Source organism: Trachemys scripta, chromosome 8 (genome assembly GCF_013100865.1).
Source record: "Trachemys scripta elegans isolate TJP31775 chromosome 8, CAS_Tse_1.0, whole genome shotgun sequence".
Lineage (NCBI taxonomy): Eukaryota > Metazoa > Chordata > Testudines > Emydidae > Trachemys > Trachemys scripta.
Window position 1 is genome coordinate 94,141,071 of NC_048305.1, and position 10,735 is coordinate 94,151,805.

The window sequence follows — 10,735 nt, forward strand, 5'->3', positions numbered from 1 at the left end:
GGGGCCAAATTCTGCTCTCAATTTTATCCATGTAATTATATTCATTTTTTTCAATACAGTTGCATGGGTATAGTTGGGAACAGAATTTCTAAAAAATGAGGCAGTTTTCACTATTGTTTGGGGCTGAGAATTAGGAGTTTTGGATTCTCCTCCTACCCTTGGCTTGCAGAGTAATTTTTGGAGATTCAGTTTTTAACTGTTGTATTCTGAGTCCTCATATGTAGCATGGGGGTGATAATACTAAACCACGTTTCCTTAGTGATCTGATTTCCCCTGATGAATGGTTAGTATCAGTAATAAAAATAGCATGAACAACAATTAGCCATGGCAATGGCTGAGTAGGAGAAGCGTACAGCTGGTCAAGTTGTATCACATGAAAGAGCCAAGCAGATAAACAAAATATTCTGAGCAGCTGTAGTGGTATTTTGGGAGCTTTCGTCTTTTTTAGGGGATAGGGTAGAGACAAGACAGTCACATGGTATCATCCATGCTATTATAAATCAGCAAAGAACCAGTGACTAAAACAGATGGGTTGTGGTCAGTTATTTCTTTGTACGTCATCATGAACCAGTGGTCTCTGTGTGGTGCTCCATGACAGGAAAAGCCTTAAGGTAGTCAAGTGGGGGTGATGCCGTATATGTCACCAACTATTCAAAAGAACAGAGAGATTAATTGTAGTGCAGGGCACAGAGAACACCTCTGTGAATTATGTCATTCTAATTGGAGTAAAGCCATGTAAAGCTACCAGAGGAAGAGGACTTCCGTACTTCCCAAATACCTTTGCTAAGTTCTCATTCCTCTTCTGCTGCTCCAGTCACATTGCCTCTCAGGCTGTATATTATCTTTTCCACATATGGCAGCCTGAATATTTCACTGTAATGGTCCATGATGTTCACATTGTTTGACCTTCTGCCTACTGTTGATGTTCCTGCCTGAAATTCTTTCTAAGGATAATATAAACTCTTGATCAACAAGGAGTCCGGTGGCACCTTAAAGACTAACAGATTTATTTGGGGATAAGCTTTCATGGGTAAAAAACCCACTTCTTCAGATGCCTCAAGATAAACTCTTGATAAGTTTCAGATCTTGCAGAATAAAGACGCTGTGTGAATAAAAAGAATATGCATTATTTTCAGTGGCAGGGAAGGTCTAAATATAATTGGATCAACATTTATCCTCTATTTTCCTCTCAGTAGTTGACTATGCCACCCCTACTCTAATTCACTAGATTGGCTTCCTCTTTCCTTCTGCATCAAATTCAACTACATGACTGTTTACACCTCTGCTTTTACTTCAGCCTGCACAGCCTTCTAGACATTTGCATCCTTTTCTTCTTAATGCATCCTTCCATCTTTGGTTTTCACCTTCTTTTAGGCTGCCTCCTACGCTGGGCGTAGTCTCTGGTTTCCTGTGCACCAGCCACATTCTCTGTCTTCCTTCAAACTCACTTTTCCATTACCTTGCTATAGCACTCTCTCATTGACTATGTGTCCATGTCTTCTTGTTTTTAGACTGCTCTCCCCAGTGGCGTAGCCAGCTTCTAAGAGGAGGGGGAGCAAACATAAAAAAGGCGCTCCCCCTTGGCTCCTCCTCTGGCCACGCCCCCTTGGCTCCTCCTCCGGCTGCTCCGCACCCCCCCTTGGCTCCTTCTCTGGCTGTCCCTCCCCACCCCCCCATGGCTCCTCCGGCCCTGCCGTGCCACCCCCGTGGACTCCCCCCCCCTCGCTCCTCCGGCCACGGCTGCCGGCGCCATGCTATGCCCTCCCGCTCCTCCGGCTGCCCCCACCACGAGTCCCCATGCTGTGCCCCCCCTCGCTCCTCTGGCCGCGCTGCGGGCCTCAAGCCTGCGCCCCCCCTCGCTCCTCCGGCCGTGGCTGCCGCCCCCCCATGGCTGCCGGCTGCGCTGCAGGCCGCCAGCCTTCAGCCCCCATTGCTCCTCCAGCCGCGGCTGCCGGGCCGCGCTGCGGGCCGCATGCCGTGCCCCTTCCCCCTGCTCCTCCGGCCACTTTTCAAAAGGCGGGGGAAGCAGCTGCTTCCCCTGCACCCCACTAGCTATGCTACTGCTCCTTATTGTACTTGCATGGTTAGGCTGTAAGCTTTTCTGGGGAGGGATCTCAGGTCAGATGCTTGGGTGCAGCCAAAGTGCACAGAGGGCAAAACCGGGGTCACTGCAAAGGTGACTTAAAGCAGCGGGCTCTCAACATTTCCAGAGTACTGTACCCCTTTCAGGAGTCTGATTTGTTTTGCATACCCCCAAGTTTCACATCACTTAAAAACTACTTGTTACAAAATCGGACATAAAAATACAAAATGTCACAGCACACTATTCCTGAAAAATTGCTGACTTTCTAATTGTGACCATATAATTATAAAATAAATCAACTGGAATATAAATATTGTACTTACATTTCAGTGTAGTATAAACAAGTCATTGTCTGTATGAAATTTTAGTTTTTACTGACTTTGCTAGTTTTATGTAGTCTGTTGTAAAAGTAGGCAAATATCTAGATGAGTTGATGTACCCCCTGGAAGACCTCTGCATACTCCCAGGGGTAGCGTACTTCTGGTTAAGAACCACTAACTTAAATTCTCCTTAGCTCTGCCCTGACCCTTGTGATGCTCTGTACACTCTATTCTATTCAGGCTCTTAGATTTCACTGTAGAATCGTAGTGCTTTCCAGTAGTGCATTAAGTGATGCAGCTAAAATCTGGCCCATTTGTTCTCTCATCCTCTCCCCAAGGGGAGAAGTGCATGCAGTGGGCTGTCTTGTTTTGGATTTTTATTTATTTTTTATAATGTATATGTACACATGTTGTTATATGTTTAGGTCAGAGAAGGCAAAGCAGTTGGGACATGGGCAGTTGTGCCTAGTGGTAGGAACAGGAGTCATGCCTTGTGATTAGGAGCCAGGAAGGAGCACAGTGTCAGAGCACAGAGTCAGAGGTCAGGAATCGGAGCCAAGGGTCAGAGTTGAATTACCTAGGCTATGGCTATACTACAGAGCTTACAGCGGCTGCTGTAACACTGTTAGTGCAGACGCTCTAAGCCAATAGGACAGAGCTCTCCCGTTAACTTAATTACTCCAGCCCCCATGAGTGGTGGTAGCTATGTCAGCAGGAGACGCTTTCCTGCTGACATAGCACTGTCTACACTAGCGCTTAGGTTGGTGTAATTTACATCGCTCAAGCGGTGGCTTATTCACACCCCTGAGCAACATAATTTATACCAAGGTAAGCTGTAGTGCGCACCTGGTGCTAGAGTGAGGCAGAGCTATCACCACCATGAGCAACTGCTTTGAGCAGCCATCAGGCTTAAGAGCTGGTTTGTTGACTCTTCCAACCAAGCAGGTGGAGTAGCCAATCAGACAGCATACTACAGGCCAGCTGTGCTTGTTAGTTTTCCTGGAGACTGACTTTGCTGCAGCCCCTGCTTCCTGACAAGGTCAAAGAAAGGTAACTTGCACTTGGAGCAGAAGACACTGAGGTTTGTGATGGTCTTTAGTTCCTGGGGAATTTTATTCCCCTGTCTTGGATTGGCCCCTGAGAAAGCTCTGTCATGGCCCTTGAGCCTACATTGTGTTCAGGCAGGCTGCTCCAACGTACACCAGGCTTAAGGTGACCAGACAGCAAGTGTGAAAAATCGGGACGGGGGTAGGGCGTAATAGGAGCCCATATTAAAAAAAAAGCCCCAAATATTAGGATTGTTCCTGTAAAATCAGGACATCTGTTCACCCTAGTTAAAACTAAACAAAGTAAATATAACTGCTGTACCATGCAGTCACTAGCTCAGTTTCCTGGTGGCACGGAGTTGTTTCAAACTTAAAACTTTTATCTTTCATGTGTATTTTGGCATAAAATTTCATTGGGATGCTGGCACGGAACTTGGCATGAAATTCAAGACCACTCAAAGTACTGTGTATTGATTCCCATCATTGCCACTGTATGCGTGTATATGCTGAAAGAGAGGGAAAATACAAACATGCATAACCATATACATTGATAAATATATACTTAGAAAGCACACTTTGAAATGTAGAATTCCCTGTATATAAATATCTTTTTTGGACATCAGAGTTTGCTACTATAAGAGGAAAAATGGCCATCAATCTATTGACAGACAAAGAGATATACCACCTATGTGGAGGTGAGATCCGTGTGACAAATTGCAGAGTCATGTGATAAATGAAGTAAGAGAAAAAAACTTTTGAAGTGATAATCAAGCTAGCCCAGTACAGACAGTTTGATAAGAAGTGTGAGAATACTTACAAGGGGAGATAGATTCAGTGTTTGTAATGACTCAACCATTCCCAGTCCTTATTCAATCCTGAGTTGATTGTGTCTAGTTTGCATATCAATTCCAGCTCAGCAGTCTCTCGTTGGAGTCTGTTTTTGAAGTTTTTCTGTTGTAAAATAGCCACCCACAGGTCTGTCATTGAATGGCCAGACAGGTTAAAGTGTTCTCCCACTGGTTTTTGAGTACAGTGGGAGTACTTCTTATCAAACTGTCTGTACTGGGCTATCTTGATTATCACTTCAAAAGTTTTTTTCTCTTACTTAATTGGCCTCTCAGAGTTGGTAAGACAACTCCCACCTGTTCATGCTCTCTGTATGTGTGTATATATATATCCTCAATATATGTTTCACTCTATATGCATCCGAAGAAGTGGGCTGTAGTCCACGAAAGCTTATGCTCTAATAAATTTGTTAGTCTCTAAGGTGCCACACGTACTCCTGTTCTTTTTGCGGATACAGACTAACAGGGCTGCTACTCTGAAACCTGATATTACATACTGAGTTCACAAACAGTGTGTCACTGACTTGACCTGCATTACATCCTGTATTCTTTATGTCTGATGAGTTTGTTTAAACAATAGTTTTACTTACTTTTGCAGGGTCTTTCCTGGCTATTTTTCTCAAGGCCAAAACAGCATCAATATAAATTCTAACTGGAAAAGCCATCGCGGCAGGTGAAAATATTGGCAAGAACTTCAGGATGTGTTGAACTGGCTGGTTCTCTTGCACTGCCAATGGCTTTCGGAGCCAACGCCATGTCATCTTCATGGTTCTTGCTGATTGCCTCAGCTGCAAGGTGATGGAGGGGCTGCAAACAAAGCAAGAATGTGTAGTTTTGTTAATTCAGATAATAATCTCGCATGTACACACTGCCATCCTTGCCCACAGGGAATAAAAAGCCTTTTGCTCCAAGACTTTGCTCTCTTCTTTGAGCTGAACCTTGCACATTTCACTCCCAGGCTCTTATTACCATAGGGCCAAATACAGAAAACAGCAAGTAGCACTCACTGCCTAGTGTAACTTTCCCTGCGTTATAGCTGGGCCAGGTTCATCCCTGTTCACCCACCCAGGGAGTTGCAAATTGCACCTCCCCACACCAGCCTGGCCCCTGAGCCCTGGGGGAATTCACAGAGAGGGTGACTCTCTCAGTGATTCTATTGCAGCTTCCAGAGCCCCATAAAACAGGCACCAAATTCAGTATTGCCAACACCCCTGGCAATCTCCATTAGAGTCCATTAGGCGCTGCTAAATCTGTTCCCCTATATTCTCATAACTTCATCTGAATGTTTTCTGCTTCCCAGATTCATTGGATAGGATTGACCCATATGACAAAGACAGATTACTTTTGTACAGGCTTTCCTTTGTTTAGCCCTTTTGTGCTGGTTTTCAAGGTTTAAACACAGTCTGTTGACATCAGACCATCTCAGTACTCTGGTACTTCTGAACATAGGAACAGACCTCCATAGTCTGAAGACAATGATCAGAGAAGACCTGGGGACAGTGTTCAATCATGAAGTTTCTTCTTAAGATGGTCATTTTAGGAGCATGACTTGGGATATGTCTGGAGCTTCATTTATAGTGGTATTGAGGAGTAATGGTAACAATGTAAAGTAGCATGTACTATATCTAGGAATGTATATCATAGTACTCTTATTATAATCCTACAAGTTGCCACTCATTGTAAATTCAATTTCAACTTGTTTAGAGAATCCATTTTCCTTATGGACTATCACCGCTTGCATTCAAAATTCTGAACCGTTAAGGTTTTTCAAAGAGCTTCCACTCACCTTCTAATTTTGTTTGTGATTTTGCAGTTGATCACAGCTGCAAATGATGGAATTTAAACCTTTAGTCTCCTGATTTACACACAAGTAGGTGGGAACTAAACTAGAGACAGTTTCTGAAATTTCTTCAGGTCTTAAAAAATCTGAAATAAAACCCACTCACCTGAAGAATTTTATTAGGACAAGATGATGACACAGAACAATATCTGTTTTTCATGGAACCACATGCCAGGTTAGCAAGCTTGCGAAGCATAGGAGCTCTCTGAATTCGGAAACTGGTCACTAGATCCTGCAGAAGTAAGAAGCAGCACATCTTAATATTGGTATCCAGTAAAAAATCATATTTAGTTGAATGTTCACCTTACCTATTAGAACAAACCAGAAACTATCTTGGATTTTCCTAGGTATTTTCAGTAAAAAGAAATCAGACTTGTAACAATTTCAGACATATGACCAGGATGTGAAGTTTCTGTGATATTACTGATGGTAACTAATTTTTCTCACATATTAATGATCAGAGTGGGTCTAAATTGTCCAAATTTCTATTTTTGGCAGAAAAAAAATGATAAACATTTTCATAGGTTTTTTTGGGGGGGATTGACCAGCTGTCATCAAATATCCACGGTGTTTAAACATTTTCAGTAATTGAAAAATTTCATCAAAATATCAACATTTTTCTAATTACCCATAAATTTACAGTGAACTGCTTTAAAGAGGAAATATGTCATATCCACCACATATCATTGTGTAAATTCACCAATAAAAGTGGATTGTGGCCTACTAGTAGAAGGAGGACCCACCACATGGACACTACACTACACGCCAATATCCTGGATATCACGATCAGCTTCAGCAATGGAACCCTGTAGACAACTATATACAAGAAACCCATGGATCACCACACCTACATTCACAGATCCAGTAACCACCCCAAACACACCAAGAAATCTGTTATCTACAACCAGGGACTCAGATACCACAGAATATGCTCTAAGGGGAAAGTCCAGGATGTACACCTTAACACACTTAAAACCGCCTTAACCAAACAAGGACACTCCCTCAGAGAAGTAGATCACATCATGGAATAGGCCATCCAGATACACAGAGAGAATCTGTTTCAATACAGACAAAACACACGCTTTGACTGTGCACACCTAGTTGTTTCCTGCCACCCCATACTGGGGTCCATACAGGATATCATTCAACAATTACAATCCAGACTCGATGGGGACCACATCTGGAAAGAAATCTTTCCCAGGCCCCCTCTTCTGGCCTTCAAACAACTGCCCAGTCTCTCCAAGCTCATCATCAGAAGCAACCTCCACATATATCAGGTCCTACCAACTAAAGCGGCACCAGACCCTGCCATAACAGATGCAAAACCTGCAAATGTATCTCCACTGCTATAATGATAAAAAAAATCCACAACACATCTTTGAAGATCAATGGGTCTTACACATGCCTGTCACAACATGTGGTGTATCTCATCCAATGCACTAAATGCCCTAGTACAACTATGTGGGTGAAACTAGAGAATCACTACATTCTCAAATGAACTCAAACAGAAAAATGTTTAAAGATAAAAACACCATATCAGGCGTGGGTGAACACTTTTCACAAAATGATCACTCCATATCTGACCCCTCAGTTCTCGTCCACAAGGGAAACCTGCACAACACTTTCAAAAGACAAGCCTGGGAGCTTAAATTCATAATGTTGCTATCTTATGGCTGCAGTGATGTTAACTGGACACTTCACTTTGAATAGTCTCTTAGAACGTAACTACTTCTGGTAAACAATCAACCCTGTGTTTAGCATGACAATAAGGGCAGATCTACACTGCAGCATTACTTCAGTATAACTACATCTCTCAGGGTACGTCTACACTACCCGCTGGGTTGGTGGGTAGTGATCGATTTATTGGGGATCGATTTATTGCGTCTGGTGTAGACGCGGATAAAATCGATCCCCAATCACTCTGCCGTCGACTCCGGAACTCCACCACGGCGAGAGGCGGAAGTGGAGCCGACGGGGGAGTGGTGGTCGTCGATCCTGCGCCACAAGGACACGAAGTAAGTGATTCTAAGTTGATCTAAGATACGTTGACTTCAGCTACGCTGTTCTCGTAGCTGAAGTTGCATATCTTAGATTGATCCCCCCCAGTGTAGACCAGGCCTCAGGGATGTGAAAAATCCCCACTCCTGAGTGATGTAGTTATACCAACCTAAGTGCCAGCATAGACAGTTCTATGTCGGCGGGGGGGGGGAGGGGCTTTTCCTGCCGACATAGCTACCACCTCTCGTGGGGGATTAACTACGCCGACGGGAGAGCTCTCTCCCATCAGCATAGAGCGTCTTCATTAAAGCACTACAGCTGCACTCATGCAGCTGCGCCAATGCAGCATTTTAAGTGTAGACTGGCATCTTTCCCATACTTTGAAACCATGTCCTTCCACTCATTCAGATGAGCTTTTTCACTGCGGGTGAATTCCATGATTTCCGCAAACATTTCGTCTTGCGTCCTCTTTTTCCGACGCCTTATCTGAGATAGCCTTCGGGACAGAGAAGGGAGGCTTGAAAAATTTGCAGCTGCTGGAGGGAGGGAAAAAAGGAGAGCATTTTTTAAAAAGCTACATTTTACAGAACAATGCTTATACTCTTTCACGGTGACCAACACTATTCACATTACATAGCACATGTGATTTCTGTGCAAGGTCGCATTTTGCCTCTTAATATTGAGTGCCTGTGGCTTTGCTGCTAGAGATCACAGACGCAGGTCCGGGCAACAGAATTCGGCTTGCATGCGGCCATGGTAAGCCATTGTCTTTCGGCTTCTGCACCCTCCTTTCCCACATACCAAGCAAAGCCCATTGAGTGCTGCGGTTTTCCTGTTAACCTTCAGCAGCAGAAAACAAACTAACCCCACCGCCATCCAATTCTCTGGATGATCTCTTTACCCCTCCCCTCACCACGTGGCTGGTATCAGGGAAGATCCCTGCTAGCCAAACGCAAAAAACTCAGGGCCAAATCCCGCCCCCCCCAGCTGCGCTTGGCTAACTGCAGGGAAGGATTTCTTTTCAGCCACAGGCAAACAGCCCAGTAGGAACGGCCACCTTTATCCCCTTAATTAAATTCCCGTATTTCAACCAGGTTACCATGAGCGATATCACTCTCCCGAGGATTACACAGTGAGATAAAGAACGGATGTTGCTTGAATGCCAGCAAACACCAGGACCATACGCTGCCAGGCTTTGTCATGCAATGATACCAGATTACTTGCTACTAGCATGGCGTGGTCAAGTGTCCTACCATGGAGGACGGAATAAGGCTGCACTGCCCAGAAACCTTGTGGCAAGGCTTTTGGAGTACCTCCAGGAGAGCTTCATGGAGATGTCCCTGGAGGATTTCCGCTCCATCCCCAGACACGTTAACAGACTTTTCCAGTAGCTATACTGGCCGCAAATGCATCCCAAGTCCTCAGGGCAAAGTAATCATTAAAAAACGCTTGCTTTTAAAACAAGTTTTATATTTTAAAAGGTAAACTCCCCTGAGGTCCCTTCCACTGGGTCATGGTCTTGGATACTGGGCTTGGGAGGGCACTTCAGTCAGGCTGAGAAAAAGCTCCTGGCTGTTGGGGAGAACGGAGTGCTATGTGGTCTCCGCAAGCTCAAACTCCTCCTCCTCCTCTTCCCCGTCCGCAGAATCCTCAGGTGTGGCTGATGAGATTACCCCCGCCTCGGAATCCACAGTCAGAGGTGGGGTAGTGGTGGCGGCCTCCCCTAGAATTGCATGCAGCTCTGTTAGAAGCGGCATGTCCGCGGCTCTGACCCGGAGTGACTGTTTGCCTCCTTTGTTTTCTGATAAGCTTGTCTGAGCTCCTTGACTTTCACGCGGCACTGATCTGAGTCCCTATTGTGGCATTAGCAGGCCCCGGCCGCGGGCGCTGCCCTTCCCGTGGAGCCTCCCGCCCCCCGGCCCATGCGTGGCAGGGGGTTCAGAGCTGAGATCCCCTCTCCCTCCCTTGCCAGCCCCCCTTTGCCCACCCGGTGCCTGGGTGCCAGAGCTGACTCACCAGCTGCAGGATCCAGGCGCTGCCACCCCCACCCAGGCTTGCACTGCCATGCACCTGCAGCGTGGTTGGGGAAGAAGCGGGGTCAGGGTGGGGATTTAGGGAGGGAGCCAATGGGGGAAGGAGAGGGTGGAGCCAGGGCAGGGATGGAGCGAGAGTCCCTCTGGGAGGGCAAAATTTCTTGTTTGTCCAGTGTCCCGACCAAACATTGGTCGCCACGCGGGACAAAGAAGCAAATATCAGGACAGCGTCTGCTCACCCTATTAACACGGGGGCGTTACAGCACAGCACTTTGTTGTGAGCGGCTATTCACACCTGTGTAGTCCAAATTGTGGGGCACTGAAGACTGGCCCTGAGGTGATCTCCTCTGAACTATTTAAACTGGGTTTATGGCCAAATTAAGCCTACAATGTGATGCAATATACAGACAGGACACCCTTGGAGAATCTTCCCCCTTATCTCAGTACATGTGAGATATAGCACTAATACACCTCGATGTATTTTATAATAGTAATAAATAAAGAGGTATGTGCCCTCCACAAAGTATTTAATACTCAGGAATTTATACTGATTAGAACAAAATAATTTAC